Here is a 22,327-nt window from a genome sequence, read left to right on the forward strand (position 1 = left end):
GCTATTTAGGTATCATGCAACAGGAACCTGACTCCATAAAATTCTTTCAGCTTTTAGCCACCTGATGGGAGGGATTCTGGGAAATGAGGTATAAATCCAGCAATATCCCCATGAGAGATTTTTCAAGGCTTTTTACCAGCCGTGACAAATGGAGTCTGAGAGGATCAGCGCTGGTGCTCAGGGACAATGAAGTCCAGTGAGCCGCCCCAGCTTTGTGACTTTGGGCAAGTCACTTCACTTCTCTGGGCCTCAGTTACCTCATCCGTAAAATGGGGATTAAGACTGTGAGGCCCATGTGGGACGTGGATTGGGTCCGACCTGAAAAAAGAACCTCTCACTGTGAAGGGAGTGAAAAGGAAGAGGAGGGATGGATATCTGGGGAGAGCTGGAGAAAGCTGTGGAGCAGGGATGATGCATCTTCTGGGCCCACAAGAAGTGTGGCTCAGTGGATAGACCTGGGTTCTGATCCTGCCACTGCCACTTGCCTGGTGTTGCCCTTGGGCAAGTCATTCAACTTCTTCATGCCTCATTTTCTTCATCTGTAGAATGGAGTTTCAAAACCTGTTCTCCCTGTCCCTTAAGCTATGATCCCCTTGTGGAACATGGGTGGTGTTTTATCTGATGATCTTCTATCTACCTTAGTGTTTAGTACAGTGCTGGCCACGTAGTAAACACTTAACAAATAGCACAGTTATTACCTGAGACTTGGCACCTATTAAATACTTAATCAATACCAGGGTAATTATAGACAGCCACATGTCTCACCCATCTATTTGCAAGGCAGAAAAAAAATTGCTTGAGGGTGTAGTACTCTACACTGTAAACTCCAGTTTTCTCTTTCGTTTTAGTGGTATTTGTTAAGCATTACTATGTGCCAGGCACTATACTAAGCGATACAAGCAAATCAAGGTTGGACACAGTCCCCTTCCCACGTGGGGCTCACAGCCTTAATCCCCATATTACGAATGAGGGAACTAAGGTACAGAGAAATGAAGTGATTTGCCCAGGGTCATATAACAGAGAAGTGGTAGATCTGGGATTAGAACCCAGGTCCTTCTGACTCCCAGAACGTGCTCTAGCCACTCGCCCACGCTGCTTCTTGAGGGAGGGGAAGGTGTCTACCGACTGTATTATATTGTACTCACCCAATTACTCGATAGAGTAAGCAGTCAATAAATGTCATTGATTGATTGGTTTCAGATCAGAGTTCATAAGATCAGTTGATCCTAATTTGATATTTGTAACAGTCCATTGTCTTTCCAGAAGCACATCTCTTCCAGGCTGGGATTCAGCTTGCCCCACCCAACCAGGATCCCTGGGAATCTGGTCTGGAGAAGTTCCTTTTGTCTGACAGTTTCTGGATTGGAGCTGGTGGGGGATGATTGGATTAGTAATCAGGGATGTAGTCTCCTGCTAGTTTCTGACTTTCAGAGCCTTGATTGTGAATTCTATTTACAGATTGCAATTTCTTTCTAAATGGAGCCCTTTGTATTCAAGGACCTCAAGAGTTCTACAGCCCCTGGTAGAATTGAGCTTGCTTCCTGTGGGCCCATCAGTTCTTGCAGGAGATACAAAGGACCCTGCATAGTCTTTGACTTGGATGAAGAATTTAGCCAAAGATGGATTCTGTGTGGGGAGGGGTATTTTGGTGACTTCTCTCTCTTCACACAGTTTGTCAGTAACACCTAATGTCTGAGCCTCACAATAAGCATTTTGTTTTAAACAAAACTAATTCAGTGAGTTTAGAAAAATGAATTGCTGCAAGGTTGTGTTTTGTGACTATGTTGGGTGTGCTGATTCTGAAGCTAGAGTGAAGCTCTTTCTGATTGGAAGAGTCAGGGAATATGATGTCTCTCTCTCTCTCTCTATTTATCTGTTATTTATTTATCTACCTATTTATTTATATTAATGTCCATCTCCTCCTCTAGACCGTGAGCTTATCGTGGGCAGGAATCTGTCTATTGTTATACTGTACTCTCCCATATTTATCTACCTATCTATTCATTTATATTAATGTCCGTCTCCCCCTCTAGACCGTGAGCTTCTTTTGGGCAGGAATCTGTCTGTTGTTATACTGTATTCTCCCAAGCGCTTAATATAGTGCTTTGTACACACTAAGAGCTCAATAAATACAATTGAATGAATGATGTCGGGTCTGGGTGGGAATAGAAAGAGTCAGGAAATGAAGTTCTCTAGCATCCCTACGGTTTGCAGAGATTAGGTTTTACCGTCATCATCAACAGCAGAATACTATTCTAAGGAGGTTCCCAAACTTACGGGAGGCGGAGACATGATCTTTGCTTTCAGAGCGGTTCCAAGCTATTAAAAACGACAAGCACATACAAATTAATGAATCATTAGAGTTGAAAGAGCATGAGTGGCTATAGAAAAACACAAATAGGTATATAAATTGATATGTAAATATGAGAAACCTTTTTCCTTATCCTAAGGAAGGCAGCCTGCAAGGATCAACAGAAGCCTTGGATGATTTCTTCAGGCAGGGAGACCTCTGTTCACACGAAGGATGAGAGCCAAGTTCATGCCACCGTTCACCACAGATGCCGACTTCCCCATTTGAGTACAGTGGCGAAAGAGGGCAGGTGCTTTAGAGTGGAGAAGACACTGGCAGGCTTCAAAGATCACACCGGCCACAAAGCTGCCATTCTGTGGCTTTTCCGCCCTGATGGGAAACTCTCCCCTTTGGTCAGAGATCAGGGGTGAGAGAGACAGGGTGTCCACTTCAGACACCTATGGGTCCAAACTCGCTCCATCCCGGCCTTGACCAACACATCTTTTCGAGATTTCCAACCATTCCTTCCCCAGTGGCTGCTTGGATCCTCAAAGGGTGAAGCCCATACAAATCCGACTTGTCTGATTGCTTGCAATCAGCACCTCCAGAAGCCAGGGAAGAATCAAAAAACACTGTTTACAGAAAGAGTAACAATTCCCATTCCACCTCCGGCCCCTTTCTACCCCTCCCCTCTTCAGACCTCACTACCCCTCCTTGGTATTTTCATCAAAAAAGGCGGTATTGTTCATGGATCTGCCATCATGTTATGATGATTTCTGGGCTACAAATGAAACAAGACTAAAATTTTAATTGTGAAAGTTAAAAGGAAAGTAATTGGTTGGTGTTGGCTAATTCCATCTTTGTTGACAGCAGCTGCATCTGCTCTGTTTTTTTTTTTCTTAACAGATGGCAGTATTTCTTATGGAGTGTTACAGTAATGGCCAATGTGACACTAAAGGAAAATTCGGTGACAGTATGTTAAACAAGACCTTACCGACGGCTCCACTTAACAGGGATGCAAGAGGCTACAGGGATTCGTTGCTCTACTGGTCTGTTCCCCAAATGCTACGCATTCTCCATCATCTGGAATCAAAAGGGAAAGGTGAGTGGAAAAATCTTTTCCTTTTGAAAAATCATTTCTTTCCCTACCCAGGTTCAAACTGGGAATAGACAGAGAGCAAATGCAATGTTTAATTTCGCCTTTTCTGTCCCGGAGGGAAGTTTTTTGGTGGAGAAGCACCGTGGCCTATTGGATAGAGCACAGGCCTTGGAATTGGAAGATCTGAGTTCTAATCCTGGTTCCGCCATGTGCCTGTGATAGGGTCTTGGACAAGTCACTTAACTTTGCTATGCTTCAATTCCCTCATCTGTTAAATGGGGATTAAATCTTACTCTTCTCCCCCCTGCTTTGACTGTGAGCTACATGTGGGACAGGGACTGTGCCCAACCTGATTAGGTGGTATCTACCCCAGCAATTAGTACATTGGGTGGCACATTGTAAGCACTTACTGAGTACTATTAAAAAAAAAAAGAGTGATTGACTGGTCACATCTAACCAGGATGGAGAAAAAATATATTGCTGTCTTCTGCTACCAACTGCTTAGTACAGTGTTCTGCAGACAGTTAAGTGCTCAATAAATATGATTGAGTAAATGAATGACTGAATGAAAATCTTCTTGAAGCTAATAGTAATGATAATAATAATCTTGATAATAATAATAGCATTTATTAAGTGCTTACAGAATGCTAAGTGCTGCGGCGGAAACAGGGTTATCAGATTGGATACAGTCTCCGTCCTACACCGGACTCACACTCTCAAACGATCAATGGTATTTATTGAGCGCTTACTCTATGCAGAGCACTGTACTAATTGCTCGGGAGAGTACAAAGCAGCAGAATTAGCGGACGTGTTCCCTGCCCATAACGAGCTTGCAGTCTCTGATCCTCTTTTTGCAGAGGAAGAAAGTAAGGCCCACAAAGTTTGAGTGGCTTGTTCCGCATCACCCAGTTGTTCAGTGGCAGATCTTTGGCTAGAACGTGGGCCCCCCGACTCAAAATTCTGCGCCTTTTCCACTAGGCCATGCTGCAGACCAGCGTCTTTCCTGTTTCTACACAGGACAGGTAGTAATAGCAGTAAAAGCATTTATTGAGTGCTCCCTGGGAACTATACTAAATAGTACTAAATAGTTGGGAAAATTCAACGTGAAGAAGTGATGTGTTTTCTGCCCACAAGGAGAAGCCCGTGCTGAGAAGCGGTATGGTCTAGTGGGTAAAGCACGGGCCTGGGAGTCAACAGGACCCGTGTTCCAATCCCGGCTCCGTCACCTGTCTGCTGGGTGAGACAAGCCACTTCACTTCTCTGGGCCTCAGTTCCCTCATCTGTAAAATGGGGATCAAGACTGTGAGCCCCATGTGGGACAAGGCCTATGTCCAACCTGAGTAGCTTGTATCTACCCTGGTGCTTAGTACACTGTCTGGCACAAAGTAAGATATTAACAAATACTATTAATATGGTATCCAAGAACCTAGTGCAGTCCAAAATATCACTGATGGATTCATTAGTCACGATGACTCTCATGGCCACCCAAGACCCCACTCACCGCTTCGCATCACCCCACCCCACAATCCATCCTCGGGGAAGGGAAGACGAATCCAGCCCAGCTCCTGAAGAAGGTCCGTTCAGCTCCTCACCAGAGAGGTGTGTTGGAGCTACAGGGAAGTGTTATTAATGAGACCTTCTCAAACAAGCCCCTTGGTTACAGAGGGCTTTAGCGAACCAGATGAATCTCATGGAGGTACAGGTGAAGAAAGGAAGGAAACACTCCCAACAATCTTCCTCTTCAAACTTCAGGGAGGAGAGAGAGCCAGGGCAGATCTGGCAAGGGATGAACAAGCAGAGAATGCAAACTTTTACTCTTCCGAAGCAGCACAAACTCCCCTCTTCTTCTTATTCCGCCAAATGCCTGTCCACTCTCCACTGGATTTCCTTCTCTCCCCTCTTCACTACCAACTCCTCTATCCCTCTGCTGCCTGCCCGTTTTCCCCCACATCTCTCCTATCTGCCCCCCATGCCTACTTCCTGCCGTGTCTTTCTCTTCCCTTCATTTTCACTCTCAAGCCCCAGGGGAATAAATAAAGCAAACCACCCCTCGGGGAGAAACGCCAGATCAGTTTACATTGTTCAAAAGCTAGTGTTAGGTTCAGAACTAAGGCAAAGAATTCCTTCTATATACAGCAGATTAGACTGAGGTTGTAATCCAGCCTCCGCATTTTACCTGCTGTGAGACTTTGGGCAAGTCGCTTAGCTTCTCTATGCCTCAGTTTCCTCACTTGTAAAATGGGGATTCAATACTTGTTCTCCCACTTTCTTAACCCGGGATAACCATGTGGAACAGGGACTGTGTGACCTGACCAGCATTTAGTACGGTGCTTGGCAAAGAGCAAATGCTTTACATAAACCATATCTATTACTATTACATTATATTTTTGAGTAACTATTGAGCACTAAACTCTGAAGAATAAAACTAAGCTCCCAGGAGTATTTGGGAGAGTACCACCAAAGCAAAACACATGTTTCCTGTTCAATCTATCCATGGTATCCATTGAACATTTACTGTGTGCAGAGCACAGTAGCAAGTACTTAGAAGGTACAATAACTAGAGTTGATAGACATCATCCCTGCCTTCGGGAAGCTTACTGTCTACCGGGATATGTGTGGGCACAAGAATTCCTCATTTAGCATCTCTGCTCAGACCATAGAGTCCTAGAATTCAAAAATCCCCAAAGGAAGGCATATTATAATAGCCACAATGTGAACGTACGGGCCAGGTGATTGTGTGGCTTTAAATGAGGGTATGAATGAAGCTCCTTTCCATCTCTGAATTCCTTTAGCTTGTCATCTCAGGGCTGGAATATTGTGCTTTAATAATAATAAAAAAACACAGATACTTTTCAAGGTGGAGATTAGCTCTGGAGAGATTCTGGTGGTTCCTTAAGTAGTTCAGGTTTCCCCGCCTTTTCAGATTTCTTTTCCGCGAAGTGAAAGGCTGCCAGCCGCTGCTCAGCGAGAATAAATGTGATTCATCCTCACTCCCCACAGAGCTTCTCTTCCTTCTTACTAATGTTTGACATTTTACAGTTTAATTAAGATCACCCTCCAAGCAGCAAACCAGTAAGAGAATGACAGATTTTCTTCCTGCGACAAGATGCCAAGGAAAACTCACCAAGTGGGCTACCGCCGGTACCACTAGCTTTGTGCCACGTGGCCTCCGGAGAGTCGTCGAAGCTGTGTGTACGTGTGTGGGGGTGTGGGTGCACACGCATGTTCTCCTGGGTGTGTCTGTATGTCCCCTCAAAACTGCATGTGCCGCCTGCGAGCCTGTTCCCACCTGCATTGAACTCTGGGCATGTGGACATGCCTGAATGTATCTGTGTGCATGTGCTCATGCTTCACCACTCTTCAGGACCTTCCAGTGGTTGCCCATCCACCCTCACATCACACAGAATCTCCTCACCACTGGCTTTAAAGCGCTCAATCCCCTCGCCCCCTCCCACCTCACCTCGCTACTCTCCTACTACAACCCGGCCCAGCCACTACGCTCCTCTAATACTATCCTTCTCAGTGTAACTCGATCCCATCTAGCTCACCACCCACCTCTCGCCCACGTTCTGCTTCTGATCGAGAACGTCCTCCCTCCTCATATCCAAGAGATAATAACTCTCCCCCGATTCAGAGCCATCTCCTCCAAGAGGCCTTCCCCAACTAAGCCTCCTTTCCTCTTCCCCCACTCCCTTCTGCATCACTCTGACTTGCTCCCTTTATTAAATCCCCCTCCCAGCCCCACGGCACTTATGTCCATATCCATGTATTTATTTATCTTAATGTCTGTCTCCCCCTCTGGACTGTAGGCTCTTTGTGGGCGGTGAATGTGTCTATGGTTGTATCCTGCCAAGCGCTTAGTACAGTGCTCTGCACACAGTTGGTACTCTGCAGAGGTGATAGACACGTTCCCTGCCCACCTGGAGCATTGGGGAAAGACAATTACCATTTAGTTTGGCCATCAATTGGAGGAAAGGTCCCATCTTGGGAAAATAGTAGTATGTTAGGGAGATAGATTGAGAGGGTTAGGTGTGGGTTAGAGTGTGACAAGATTTCTTCAAAATGATCAAAATGACATCAGTCTCCTCGTTGACCTCTCTGCCACCAGTCCACACTTCATTCTGCTGCCCGGATCGTTTTTCTAAAACACCCTCCTAGGCACGTCTCCCCACCCTTCAAAAACCTCCGGTGGACACCTATCCATCTCGTTATGCAGCAGACTCCTCTCTATCAGCCTAAGGCGCTCAATCATCTTTCCCCGACACCTATCCATGCTCCTCTCCCACTACAACCCAGCTCACACGCTTCACTCCTCTCCAGCCTCCTCCCTCAGCCTCTATCTCACCTCTCTCACCGTTAACATCTGCTCCCTCCCTTCCTCCCGGCTGGATCTCCCCCTTCATATCTGAGAGACCGCCACTCTCCCCATCTTCAAAGCCTGGCTGTAATCTTTCATCTTCCCACCCTAGTTTCCCACTCCTCTAGATCCCCTATAATCTTGAATAAGGAGCAGCGTGGCGTAGTGGAAAGAGCATGAGTCGGGGAGTCAGAGGAACTGGGTTCTAATCTCAGCTCCACCACCGGCTTGCCGTATGGCCTTGGGCTAGTCAGTGAACTTCTCTGGGCCTCAGTTACCTCATCTGTAAAATGGGGATTCAGTACCCATTCTCCTTCCTACTTAGAGTGTGAGCCTCATGCAGGACAGGGACTGTGATTGACCTGATCATCTTGTATCTCCCTCAGAGTTTAGAAGGGTGTTTGACACATAGTAAGTGCTTAATAAATTCCACAATGATCAATTATTAATCATTATTGAGTCCGCACACCCCTAAACACTGAGCTAATCACTCCACCCCTCACTCCCACATCACCGACTACATGAGTTTTATACTCTGTTGCTTCCCCTGCCTATAATTTATTTTAGTGTCTGTCCCTACAACTAGATTGTAAATTCCCTGAGGCCGGGGATCGTGTCCACTTACTCTACTGTACTCTCCCAAGAGCTTTTGGTACAGTGCTCTGCACGCGGAAAGCGCTGAGTACATCCTCCTGATTGGTTGATTGGAAAGACAAAATGGTAGGAACAACATTCCGAAGACTGGAGATTTCTGGAGACTGTCCATCAACCAGAGAGAAAGACAAGGAGGTTGTTGAAGGAACTTACCATTGCCATCCAACTTCCAGGGTTTCAGATTTGCAATCAGCACTTCTGATCACCCAATGTGCAAACATACATCGTTTGTCTCTGGGTGGCTGTGTTTCCTCTCAATAATGATAACAATATTAATTGTTAAGCACTGACGATGTGCCGAGCACTTGGGTAGATAGTAGATGAACAGGTTGGGCACAGTCCCCGTCCCACATGGTGCTCAAAGTCTAAATAAGAAGGAGAACAGGTATTAGATTCCCTCCTGGCTCCTTCCAGAACCCCCAGCTAAAGAGGAGATGAGATTTAACCAATCACATAGAAAGACTGAAATTGCTATTACTTACTCATGATAACAATAACTCTGACATTCGTTAAGCGTTTACCGTGTGCCAGGCGCTGTACTAAGTGCTGGAGTAGATAAAAGATAATCGGGTCGGACACAGTCCCTGTCCCACATGGGATTCACCTTCTTACTCTCCATTTTAGAGATGAGGTAACTGAGGCACAGAGAAGAAAAGTCACACAGCAGATAAGTGGTGGAGCCGGCATTTGAACCCAGCTCCTCTGACTCCCTGGCCTGTGCTCTATCCACTAGGCGACATTACCCCTCCTCCTCCGGCTACTGGTAATGACCACCTCTATTGTATTGTATTGTACTATATTGTACTCTCCCAGGCATTTAGTACAGGTCTGGGCACACAGTAAGCAATCAATCAATCAATGGTATCTATCAATAGTATATACATATCTGCAATTTTATTTTAATGTCTGTCTCCCCCTCTAGACTGTAAGCTCGTTGTGGGTGGGGAACGTGACTGCCAACTCCGTTGTATTGTACTTTCCCAAGCGCTTACCACAGTGCTCTGCACCCAGCGAGTACTAAATAAATATGATCGATGGACTGATTGGAATTTATCGCTATTTAGCAGAGTACAACAGAGTTGGTAGACGATTTGTTAAGCACTTGCTATGGGCCAAGCGCTGTGCTAAACTCTGAGGTAAGATTCAGGATAATCAGGTCAGACTCAGTCCCCGTCCAACAGAGTGCTCGCCATCTAAAGGAGTTTGCTTAGGCAGATGGAGCAAAAGTTTACATTTGTCAGAGGAAAATGAAATAAAGGAGGAGAGAAACAGAGGATGCAGGGAAAAACATCATTGCTCCCAGTCTAATGGGTAATAGAGTCATTAATTCTGCTGATTAACTTGGCCTTAGGGTTCGCGGAGATGCCATACGACAACACCTCCCCCCCTCCCCCCACTTTTTTTAAGCTCAAATCGTGGAATGGAGGGAGTATAAAAAAAACACCCAAGCTAATTAGAGAGAAATCACGAGAAAAGGAGCAGGGAGAAGAGAAAGACAGTGAGAGCATTAATGAGACTTGTTTGGGGAGAGGATATGACAGGCTCTTCAAAAGCATTATTGTCAAATGTGTCACTGTTGCCTAGATGGCCAGACTACCTTTAAGCTTCCTGCTGATAGTTAATGATTTGAAACTATAAAAAGATTGAAAAGGTAAAAGGGAAAATGCCAGGCCCAACTGGATTTTAATGAGGTGATTTTTTAAGAGAAACAGCCTTGTAAAGTTGAGAAAGTTCACTCACTCTCTCCTGCTTTCCTCACCAATCCTTTTCTTTCCCAGTCATCACTGGGGGGGTGCGAGAGAGGGAAATCAAAGGTCTGAAACAGAAAGAAATCCCACTTTCTACTTTTCCCGGAAAGAGGGGTGGGGCTGGGCCCGGCGAGGGGTTCTGGAATGACAAAAATAAGGGGAGATTGATGGGGGGAACGTAAGCGCAGCCCCTGTTTGTTTTTGGGGGACGTGCTGAGAGGAAGCCATCTTCACACTGTGAAATGGAACAAAGAAACCCAAAGTGATTCCGCAGGTTCATTTGTCAATCTCGCCGCTCCAGCGAGGGCTCTGTGCGACAATGAGATGACAAGACATTATTGCTGATGGTTGGGTATTATTCGCATTATAGGAAGCATTAGCGCAGTCTAGGAAATGTAGACCAGGGAGAGAACAGCTTTTTGAGCTCCAAACTCAGCAGGGAGGCATTGTCATTAAATTTTGTAGCGCCAATTTAATTTTTTTTTTCAAAAAATAAATTGGAAAGAAACTTTGAAAACGAGATCTATAACCCTATATTTACCTTCCCACCGATTGGCCTGATGGCCCCCCCCGCTCCACACACACACACCAAGCGCCTCAGAAAACAGAGCTGGAAGTCCATTGACATGCTGAGCACGTAGGAAAGAATCTTATCCCGTCAAAATGAGCGTGAGTGGGGGTAATTCTGATGAGATCTGTGCAGGACTCTTTACAGACCTTTTCTTTCTGGCATTTGAAACACTAGAGCCTCCTGATTATGGAACATCACATAGGTACAAATTATTAATCAGGTACCGGGGCCAACTAACTGCCTGACTAATGAGTTTCTGATGAACGTGTTTCTGAAATAGGACAACTAGATTCCTGATTTGGAAGTGGGTCACCTAGGGACCGCAATAATAACCCTCATCGAAAATGGAAAAACGTGTATCCGCAAGAGTAGCCTGAGATCTTGTCATGTTTCTCAGGAGGCAAACACCCCGTGTATACGCTTTAATCGCCGGAGTCGGCCTCCGCCGACCAATTATTAAGTCCCTACTGAGCGCGGACCACTGGACTGAGCACTTGGGGAAGCGCAATGGAATTAGAAGACCCGGCTCCGGTGCTCAAGGAGCTTTGTCTCTTTTTAAGCCGTTGTGTCGTCTCCAACCCACAGCGACACCACGGACGCATCTCTCCCAGAACGCCCCGCTCTCCATCTGCTATCGTTCCGGTGGTGGATCCAAAGAGTTTTCTTGGCAAAAATACAGAAGTGGTTTACCACTGCCGCCTTCCGTGCAGTAAACTCTAGCCTCCGCCCTCGACTCTCTCCCGTGCCGCTGCGGCCCGGCATGGGTGAGTTTTGTCCCGTAGCGGATGCCTTCCACTCGCTAGCCACTGCCCAACCTTAGGAATGGACCGGACAGGCCTCTGCTTGACTCTCCCTCCCGTAGCCGAGACTGGTGGAGGACTGGAAACGCTCCGGGTGCGACCCTGAGAGGGGTCAAGGAGTTTAGCATCTATTTATGCCATTATCATCCTCAATAGCAACGGTGGGATTTACTGAGTGCTTCCCGAGTGCAGAGCACTTCATCAGGTACTTGAAAGAGTATCGTAGAGTCCGAAGAAACGATTCACGCCCTCAGAGAGTTTACAATCTACTACGGGCAGAGCACTCTACTTAATTCTTGGGAGAATACAATAGAGTTAGAAGACTTGATTCCTGCTCCAGAGGAGCTTTGGGTCCATACACATATTCATCATCAACAAAATCATCAATCAATCTATCAATTAATCGTATTTATTGAGTGCTTACTGTGTGCAGAACACTGTACTAAGTGCTTGGGGGAGTACAATACAACAGAGCTGGTAGACACATTCCCTGCCCACAGTGAGTTTACAGTCTAGAGGGGAGGCAGGGGGCGGTGAATCCGGAGAAGAAGCGTGGCGCAGTGGATAGATAATGGGCGGAGGAGTCAGAAGGACCTGGGTTCTAATCCCGGCTCTGCCACCTGTCTGCTGTGGGACCTTGGGCAAGTCACTTACCTTCTCTGGGCCTCAGTTACCGCATCTGTAAAATGGGGATTAAGACCGTGAGCTCCATGTGGGACAGGAACTGTGTCCAACCTGATCATCTTGTATAATTCATTCAGTAGTATTTATTGAGCACTTACTGTGTGCAGAGCACTGTACTACCGCTTGGAATGTACAATTCGGCAACAGATAGAGACAATCCCTGCCCATTGACGGGCTTACAGTCTAAATAATAATAATGGTATTTGTTAAGCGCTTACTAGGTGCCAAGGTCTGTTACAGGGTAATCAGGTTGTCCCGCATGAGGCTCAAACTTTAAATTCCCATTTAACAGATGATGTGAGAGATGTGGTAACAGACTGAAAAATACCGGCTACGTCACCAACTAATTAAAGAATGATATTTATGGAGCACTTACAGCGTGCAGAGCAGTGTCCTAAGCACTTGAGAGAGTACAACACAACAGAATGAGTAGATAGGATCCCTGCCCATAGGGACTTTATAGACCAGAGGGGGAGAAAAATCTATCCTGACTCTGAAGTGATTTGAACCCGCAAACGTCTGATCTTCAGTCAGATGGGCTACTGTTGTGCCGTGGAGACAATGAAGCAGTAGAAAAGTAGAAAGAGCAGATGGAACGAATAGATTCAGCTTCCAGGGTCCTGCTTGCTACGGGAGAGATTTTGCCGGTAGATTAAATAGGACCCGGATCAAAGCTGAGGCAAAGTGAGAGCAAGTCTGGATCAGACAAAACTACATATCTGCTGTTTTGCTCATACACTGTGAGCACTTTTCATGCCTGGGTTTCAAAACGCTTATGAGGCCTAATTAATTAAGGCTTGCATCACTTCTGTAGAGTTGGTCATTAAACTAATTCCGCTAATGGGTAAACAGAGGCCTAGAGAGGTGAAATGATTTGACTGAGGTTCCAGTCACTTTAAGAATGGAGGGGAAGCTAGGGAATGGGATTCAGATTTCCTGAGTTCCTGTTAGTGACTTGAGGCACAAGCAGGGTTGTGGCCTAGCGGGTAGAGCCCGGGCCTGGGAGTCAGAAGGACCTGGGTTCTAATGCCGGCTCTGCCACCTCTGCTGCGTGCAAGTTACTTCACTTCTCTGGGCCTCAGTTCCCTCAACTGTAAAATGGGTTTGAAGACTGTGAGCCCCAAGTGGGATAGTGTCCAACCTGATTAGCTTGAACCTACCTCAGCGCTTAGAACAGTGCTTGACGCATAGTAAGCGCTTAACAAGACCGTCACACTTACCCCCGGGATCGGTGCAGGTGCAGTTGTCTGGGTTCAGGCCAGCATTATGTTGCGACTCTGTTGGCTGGAACCATTTTTAAAGAGAAGCACGATTGCACTTTATTTTAATATTTCTTCCTCCGCGCTATCATTTTTTCCCTTCTACTGTAAATCAGCGCTGCTCAGAGCGGCCTCATGATCCTTGCCAAGGTTTCCGGTGATGGATTAAGCCTATTTGCAGCCAGAGAAAACCCATAACTGGAAGTTCCCTGCACTCAGAGCGGTAAAAATCACTGGGATGGCTGAAAGTTAGAAAACGTTAACCGCCGACAGCGAACTACTCTCGCTGTGTCAAGGAGCAGGGGGTTAAGACAACCAGAAAGGAATAGCAGGTGTGAAACAGGCACCAATTGAGAATGACTTTTTCCTTCATTCATCAGCATTTTTTGATGTCTCGCTGTGGGCACAAGCACCAGTCGAGACGCCGGAGAGCAGACAATAACAGTGGAAAGGGCTCGCGGCTGGGAATTAGGAGTTCTAATCCCCGCTCCCCCACTTGCCTGCTGTGTGACCTTGGACAAGTCACTGAACTTGCCTTTGTTTCAGTTTTCTCATCTGCAAAATGGGATTAAAGACCCATTCTCCCCCTTAGACTGTGAGCCCCATGGGGGACAGAGACTGTGTCTCATCTTATTGCAGTATAGCCACATAGATAGAGCGCATAGAAAGTGATGATCCAATTCCATAATTATTAAAAGGCATGGTCTCTGTCTTCAAGGAACATTCTAATGGGGTGGAGTGGGGTAGGCAGACCCCAAATCACATCTATATGGTAAGAAAAGTAGTGTGGATTATAGTCAGAGGACCTAATATTCACATGTACAGGCTACTCCTAAGAACAGTGTCATCTGACCTTGGAAATCAGTCATAAGGAGCTCAGGAAGGCAGTTTGACCTGGTGGAACGAGCACAGGATTTGGGATCAGGAGGCCTGGGTTCTAATCCCAGCTCTGCTACTGGCCTGCTGTGTGACCTTGGGTAAATCACCTAACCCCTCTGAGCCCCCATTTTCTCACCGTAAAAAGGGGATCACAAACCTCTTCTCCCTTTCTCCTTGACTGTGAGTCCCGTGTGGAACAGGGACTTTGTCTGTTCTTTTCCTGGCTCCGCCCCTTGTCTGCTGAGTGACCTTGGGCAACTTACTTTACTTCTCTGCGCCTCAGTTTCTGCTTCTGAAAAATGGGGATTAAGACTGTGAGCCCCAAGTGGGACATGGTCTGTGTCCAATCTGTTTACCTTGTAACTACCCCGGCGCTCAGTACATTTCCAGGCACATAGTAAGCACTCAACTATTTCCATGAGGGAAAAAAAGTAAGCACTTAATACCACCGATTGATTGATATTATTCAGTATCCCACTTCTTGAAAAGGAGCTAAGGAAAACTTCAAGGGTTCCCCAGGTTCTTACGGGTGGGTGTTCTGCCACCAGACATTTTCTCTGTTCCATGGCTTTGAACGTTTTTGATCTTCAAAGACCGTGTGAAGAAAGACTGCCTTTTGGACTTTCAAAAAACTTGCCTGCTGTGTGCTCAGGTGTCGGACATCAGGGATCACAGGCTTACATCTCGTACTAAAATAAAGTTTGATGATAAAGAAAAGCGGCGTGGCCTAGTGGATAGAGCACGGGCCTAGGAGTCAGAGGTACCTGAGTTCTGATCCCGGCTCCGCCACTGATCTCTCCGCTGTTTGACCTCGTGCAAGTCGCTTTACTTCTCTGTGCCTCAGTTATCTCATCTGAAAAATGGAGATTAAGACTGGGAGCCCCAAGGGGGACGGGATCTGAGTCCAATCCGATTTGCTTGAATCCACCCCAGAGCTTAGTACAGTATCTGGCACGTAGTAAGCACTTAAGAAATACCATAACAATAATTATTATTATCATCAGATATTTCTGCTCTTCAGGTCACAGTCATTTTCCCCTGTTCAGACAGAGGCCCTTTCCTTAAGGACAGTTCATCCATCGTAGAGACGACTCTTAAAACAATCCGCTATCACCGCAATGTCAAGTTGTATTCTCTAAGTGTCTTTGTTAAAGTTTAAACAGCAACAACCCCAAGACTTATTTGAGGTATTGACTCCTCTTCCAATTGCTGCCGGTTCTTCAAATACCTCTGCAGACACTCTTTAAAAATCCCATTTCAGTTATCTTTAATAAGATCAGGCTGCTTGATACAGATGTAATTTGAGGGACAGAGCAAAGCGGACTTTCACAATCAAATAATTCTTCCTAAGGCTGTTAGGGGCCATTTTCCTAAAACAATCTCGGAGCGCCAAGTCCAGTCTGTTACGCTGAAATAATAGGGATAATAATAATAATAATAACAATGATAATGGTGGTATTTAAGCGCTCACCGCACGCTGAATTAATCAGGTCTCACATAGGCCTCACAGTCTAGGAGAGAACAGGTATTCAATATTGAATACCCATTTTACAGATGGGGAAACAGGGGTACAGAGAAATCAAGTGACTTACCCAAGGTCATACAGCTGGGCAAGGGACAGAATCGGGATGGAAGCTCCTTTTGAGGTAGGGAATGTGTTATTTGGTTTTGCTCTTAGTGTTTAGCACAGTGCACTGCAACCAGTGATGACTAATGGGACTTTAAAGACTACAAGATACATCTGTGCTGAGAAAGGACATATTTTTTTTCCCAGTGGTATTTGCTAAGCGCATGCTACGTGCCAGGCACTGCACTAAGCACTGGGGTAGATACAAGGTAATCGCGATGTTCTGGCCAGCTTTGCAAATGAACCTAAACATTTCCCAGTTATTAAATCAGACTATTCCTCCCACGGAAAATTCATTTAAATGTTATATATACATTCAAAAGAATCAGCTCACTTGTAAATGATATCCCGGCTCTGACAATTGCTTGCCATTGTGACCTTGGGCAAGACACTTAGTTTTTCAGTGCCTCAGTTTCCTCAACTGCAGGAAGGGGATTCCACACTTGTTCCCCCTCCTACGTAGACTGTGAGCCTCGTGTGGAACAGGGACTCTGTCCAACTTGATTACTTGTATATACCCCAGCGCTTAGAACAGTGCTTGACACATACTAAGTGTTTAACAAATACGGTAATAATAGTAATCATAACCCAGACCTTCCCAAAAGTTGCGGCATTCTGTTAAGCACTTACTGTGGGTCAAACACTGTACTAAGCGCTGGGGTAGATAATCAGGTCGGACACAGTGTTGAATCCCCATTTTACAGATGAGGAAACTGAGGCTCAGAGAAGTGAAGTGACCTATCCAAGGCCACACAACAGGCGAGTGGCAGAGCCGGGATTAGAACCCAGGCCCCCGACTCCCAAGACCATGCTCTTACTTTGTAACTACTTTGTCAAGGAACAGTAACTAGCTCATCCAAGGAGAATCAGGATAAATGGCTACGTTAAATCACCTAAGTTTAAATACGTTTGGGGTGAGCAGTAAATACCCGAACCTTTTGGAAGGGAGAGAAGGCAAATGTACTTCCTGAGCTTCATTAGCTCTGCCCATTAACAGCTCTGCCTGCAAACAGTTTGGCAGAGAACTCAGGGTATCATACTTCATTTTAATTAAGTGCTACTGCAAACCTATTATGGGCTATGCCACCGGCTCACTGTTCGCCCACTTCAGCTCCACCGACGAAGACCTCGGCTCAAGGTGTCGGGTGTAGGATCGGCAGTCAGGGCTGAAATCGGGGCCGCTCTGATTCCTACCGACTCCTCCATCCCTCCATCACCTCCTCCCTCCCCACCTCGTCTTGTAGTAGCGGTGATATCTATTAAGCGCCCACTGTGTTCAACACGCTGCACTAAGCCCTGAGGAAAACATCCGGAGGAGATATGGATTCGGTCTCTGGCTCCCAAGGGGCCTCCAATCTAAGCATAAGGAGGGGGAGAGGGTTGGTAATAGACGTAAAAATTGGAGACAAAGGTGACGACGAAGACGACAAGAGCAGTAGGGCGTTGTGGGTAGAAGGACCAGAGTTTCAGGCCCCTCATGGCTCAGTCCAAGGGTTCCCACAGCTGCGGCCAGCCCGACTTTGTAAACGTCGTTCTCGCCCTGCTGCGGGCCGCAGCCGGGGCTGATGGGTGTCCTGGTGGCCTGGGGATGGGGCAGATTCCCTCCCTCGGGGAAGAGCCGGTGGTCTGGTCCGGTACGAATTCACCCTGAGCTAATGACTTAATTCTGGCTCCGGCACCGGTCTGCTGTGTAACCTCAAGCGAGTCATTTCACTACTCCGTGCCTCCGTTCCCTCGTCTGTGAAATGGGGATTCGATACCTGTTCTCCTCCTCTTTAGCATGTCTAATCTGGTTATTTTAAATCAACTCCAGCCCCTAGCACAGTGCTTGGCAAATAGTAAGTGCTTAAATTTTGACGAAGTGGAGGGAGTGGGCAAGAGGGAGGTGTGTGGAGAGAGAGCGAGAGGGATACTTGGCAAAAAGTTGAGACTTCAGGGGCCAGTTACAACAAAACCTGAAAGCCCTTGGACTGGAATTGGTCCCCAGTCAAAGCCACTACACTCTGGGGCTTTGGGATCCGCTCCCAGAAGCACAGAACGAGACCCTGCAGGCAAATGAGGGAATCTGGAGATGTAAGAGCTCTCCCGTGGAGCGGGGTGTAGGGGGAAGAGGGTGGATACTTGACTTCAATTATAGCCGAATGTTAGATGATGGGAAGTTGTTTGATATGCAGAATTACTTTTCTAAGCGAGGGCAGCCTGTACCCCAAAACGACCAATTTGGCCAATAAATTAGCTGCTCTGTAGACAAGGCCAGAACTTGAGGTGGTGGAAGGGAGAAAAGAGAGTGTGCGTGCGTGGGTGTGTGTACGTACACGAGTGTATCTATGTACGAGTGATTGCGTGTGTTTGAATGTGTGTGGGGGTGGGGGTGTGTTTGCATCTATTTATTTCTGGAGCCAGGACATAATTCCCAACCATGGCAGGTCGTGGAACTGATGAATACAAGATGGGAAACAGCTTTCGTGATGAATTATCAAATTTTCAGAAACATCTCACTTCATTTGATTTGTTCGTGAAAAGCCATTACCAAAATAAATAGTATTTTCCAACCTCAGGCACTGTGCAGTCTCTGGTCACAAGATGATGGTTTCTTCAGTGTGTAAAGTTGCAATTTTGCTTAAAAAAAAAAGAATGTGAATTCAACACATCCCAGATAGCTATAAAAACCTTTAAAGGGGAAAAAATCTCGCACCGCAACGTTGACAGTGTTAGCAAGCAGTCAGCAGTGAGGAGGAGATGAAAAACTTTGTTGAGAATTCCACCCACAGGCTGAGGTATGGAAGTCTACTTTCAGATTAGCTTGAACAGGAGGATGGATTTCGGGCCTGAAGAACCAATATTGGGCTCTCGCTTCTCATTTTCCCCTGTAACAACCCAAATCATGCCGCCCCCAGATTACCGAGTCCCTGTTAATCTAGATGTTTCTGAAGTGTTTCCCATCTGGTTGTCAAAAGAGCTCAGGACATATGGCAGACATACTTTTTTACAAATAACCGTAGGAGTCTTCTTCCTGACACTGACCTATTTCTGTTCTTCCTCTGAGTTTGCTGTCAGCAGGGAAATCTCCCTTGGGATTGGGGTTTCCAGTGGCAGAAATAATAATAACTGTGGCCTTTGTTAAGCACTTGCTATGTGCCAAGCACTTTACTAAGCAATAGGCTGGTACGTTGTAAGCAGACCGGACACAGTCCCTGCCCCATGATCTAAGTTGGAGGGAGAACAGATACTGAATCCCCATTCTACAGATAAATCTACTGAGGTCTAGAGAGGTTAAGCGATTGGCCAAGGTCACAAGAGGCAAGTGGAGAAACTAGGATGAGAATCGAGGTAAGCGCTCGATAAATACCAGTGATTGATGGACTGATTGCCATATCCGTACCGGACGGGGGCAGAGCGGCTGAAAGCCTGACTGTTGGGTATAAAACCGGATGGCTGTTTCCCCTTAATTTCCAATCAGATCCCAAATTTCCCGTCTCATTTTAATGGAGCGAGCGAGGACTGCAACTGAATTTTGGCCTTTCAGCGGTGGCCTGTTTCCAAGGGGGAGTCTCATCCTCTCAGCTTTCATCCAGTTCTTTTCTTCCATGGATGCCTTCAGAGGCCCTTGGAAGCTTGCGAATGTGACCAGAAAGTCCTAAGTCATTCCCAAGCCTGTTCTCCTTTCAACAGGACTTGGCAGGGAACGAAGACTTAGCTTGCCATTAGCCTAATTAATTTTGTCTCTTTCCAAAATATCCCTTGAACAAACACTTAAAGCTGCTCTAAACCTTGCAGCAGGAGTAGCCATTGTTTGCAGATCAAAACTGTTTGCCGATCAAACAGGCCGGAGACCATTGTGTCTGTTTCAGGGGCTGAAAGGAAGCAGCAAATGTCTCTGAGAATCCCAGCCCAACTTTGACCTGGGAAGCTGATAGATACTGATGGAGAGCGAGAGCTGTCTCCCTGGGGGAAATGAGCCTCCCTTTCGAACCCCAAAACCACCAGTTCACTGGGACTTTGGGTGGGATTCAGTCCTAAATGTGACACCAGGTTGACGGGTGCCACGAGTGAATAATAATCATAGTACTTGTTAAGCTCTTCGTGCCAAGCACTGTTCTAAGTACTGGGGTAGATAAAAGCTAAGCAGATTGTCCCACGTGGGGCTCACAGTCTTAATCCCCATTACAGATGAGGTAACTGAGGCGAAGCGACTTGCCCAAGGTCACACAGCAGACAAGTGGCGGAGCCGGGATTAGAACCCACGTCCTCTGACTCCTAAGCCCGTGCTCTTGCCACCAGTCCATGCTGCTCCTCTAATGAACGTCCTGCCTATCTGTTTATGAGGGGGTGATGAGAGTTCTCTAAAACTCCAGGGCGGTTTCATTAAATTCTCCGGGGCAGAGTTCATTCTAAAGATAGTGCCCTGCTCATGAACTTTCTGAGGAGAAGCAGAAGAACATTTGTAATAGTAAAGTCCAACCCTCTGTATCAGCCTGTTTGCTACTTCCCAATCAATAAATCAAACAGTGGTATTTATTGAGCTCTTACTGTGTGCAGACCACTGTGTGAAGACAAATTCCCTGCCCACAAAGACCTTACAGTCTAGAGGGGGAGACAGGAATTAATGTAAATAAGCAAATCACGGATGGGTACGTAAGCGCTGTAGGGCTGAAGGATGAATTAAAGGGTACAAATCCAAGTTTAAGGGTGACGGAAGGAGTGGGAAAAGAGGAAATGAGGGCTTAGTTGGGGAAGGCCTCCGAGAGGTGTGCTCGGAATAAGGTTTTGAAGGTGGGGAGAGTGATCACTGTTAATCCATCAAGCAACCAGTAATATTCAGGAAACGTTTACTCTGTGCTCAGCACTGTATTAGACCACTTGGGAGAAGACAGTAGTTGGTCCATTTGATCCCTGCATTCGGGAAGTTTACAGTCTAGCGGAAAAGATCGATACTTCTCAAGAAGCCAATTAAAATAAATTTGGCCTGAGCTTCTGCTTGTGAAAAAAGTCAAGGGCTGTTGGCATGGTGGCATGAACTGGATTTGTTTTTCTTCACAACAATAACTGGGGCATTTGTTAAGCACTTATTAGGTGTTAAGCATTAGGATAGATACAATTCAACCAATAAGGCATAATTCCTGTCCCACATGGGGCTCACAGTTAAAGAGGGAGGGAGAACAGGTCTTTAATCTCGATTTCACAACGAGGAAATGTGGCCCCAAGAAGTTAAATGGCTTGACCAAGGTCACCCAAAATAAAAGGGCAGAGTTGGGATTAGAATCTAGGACTCCTGACTTCCTCTCCTGTACTTTTTCCACAAGGCCAGATTGCTTCTCTCCTCTTCCTTCCTTCCTTCCTCTCTCATCCTATGTCTCCGCTCCTCTCTAAATAACACCAGCTCAGGAACTTCTCTTCCTATTTCTTTCTTCCTTCCATCTTCTGCTCCTCATCCTTTCTTTGCTTTGCCTCTTCAGTTCAGTCCCTTTCTTTCTATTTCTTTTACTTTTCCTCTTTTTCCTTCCGCTCCGCTCTTCACCTCTTTCAGTTTTTCGCTGCAAAAGCTTTGTAACATCCTTCAAGCTCGAATGATGCCACCAGAGGGCAATCTGGCCTTACACACGAACACACACTCACAAACGTCCGCACACTCACATTCACCTTCCAAATATCCTTCCCTCCTCAAGACTGTGATGTTTGAAGGGGCGAGAAATACACTCGAAATGTTTCGAGGTCATTGTAGGAGTATATCTTTAAAAGCTGAACCACGAGGGGCTTATCTCGAAGGTTGTTCCTCTAGATAAGAGAAAATTTATACGGGGCAACTCAATGTTACAGGAATACACGAGGAAGATGAACATTTGTACTCCAAGAAGTTTTAAAACCAGTGACAGTGTTTGAAGAATTCCTCCTGAAGACCGGCCCTAAGTCCATTGTCACCGCCATTTAAATTCAGCCTGGATTCAACGTGCAAGAATGTCACATCCTCACTTACGATCAACAAAGCAAATCCTCCCCATTCAAGAAAGAATTTAAAGACGTTTTAATGATCAAGCTTTTCCTGAATGATCGACTCTTGGTTTTCCTGGAGAGATCTCATTTTACACTATGGTTTAAACGTCCTCTTCCCCAAATCTCATATGAGAATGGCTAGTCAGGAGCTAAATTGTGTGGTTTGAGTGTCACCGCCTCTTATCTGGCCCCACTTTCACTCTGATCAAGGGATTCATTCTTAAAGAAATGGCCTGGTGTTGGGGAGTGGGAGACGGAGAATTCCTCCCTGGGAGCTCTGGTGAACGTCTCACAAGTTTGCCCACAGCCATGGATCCCCATTCCCAGAGGGAAAGGGAAAGGGCAGTGTCATCAGCATCCCTGCTGGG

At 46.2% G+C, this 22,327-nt stretch overlaps 1 long non-coding RNA gene across 1 annotated transcript; it reads left to right on the plus strand.

The window, feature by feature from the left end:
• Positions 1–3,201: 3,201 nt before the first annotated feature.
• LOC120638079 lies at positions 3,202–22,107 on the plus strand. The gene is made up of 2 exons (XR_005659554.1): positions 3,202–3,392; positions 21,786–22,107. It is a non-coding gene; the product is annotated as an uncharacterized LOC120638079 (long non-coding RNA).
• Positions 22,108–22,327: the final 220 nt, after the last annotated feature.

Source organism: Ornithorhynchus anatinus, chromosome X2 (genome assembly GCF_004115215.2).
Source record: "Ornithorhynchus anatinus isolate Pmale09 chromosome X2, mOrnAna1.pri.v4, whole genome shotgun sequence".
Classification (NCBI taxonomy): Eukaryota; Metazoa; Chordata; class Mammalia; order Monotremata; family Ornithorhynchidae; genus Ornithorhynchus; species Ornithorhynchus anatinus.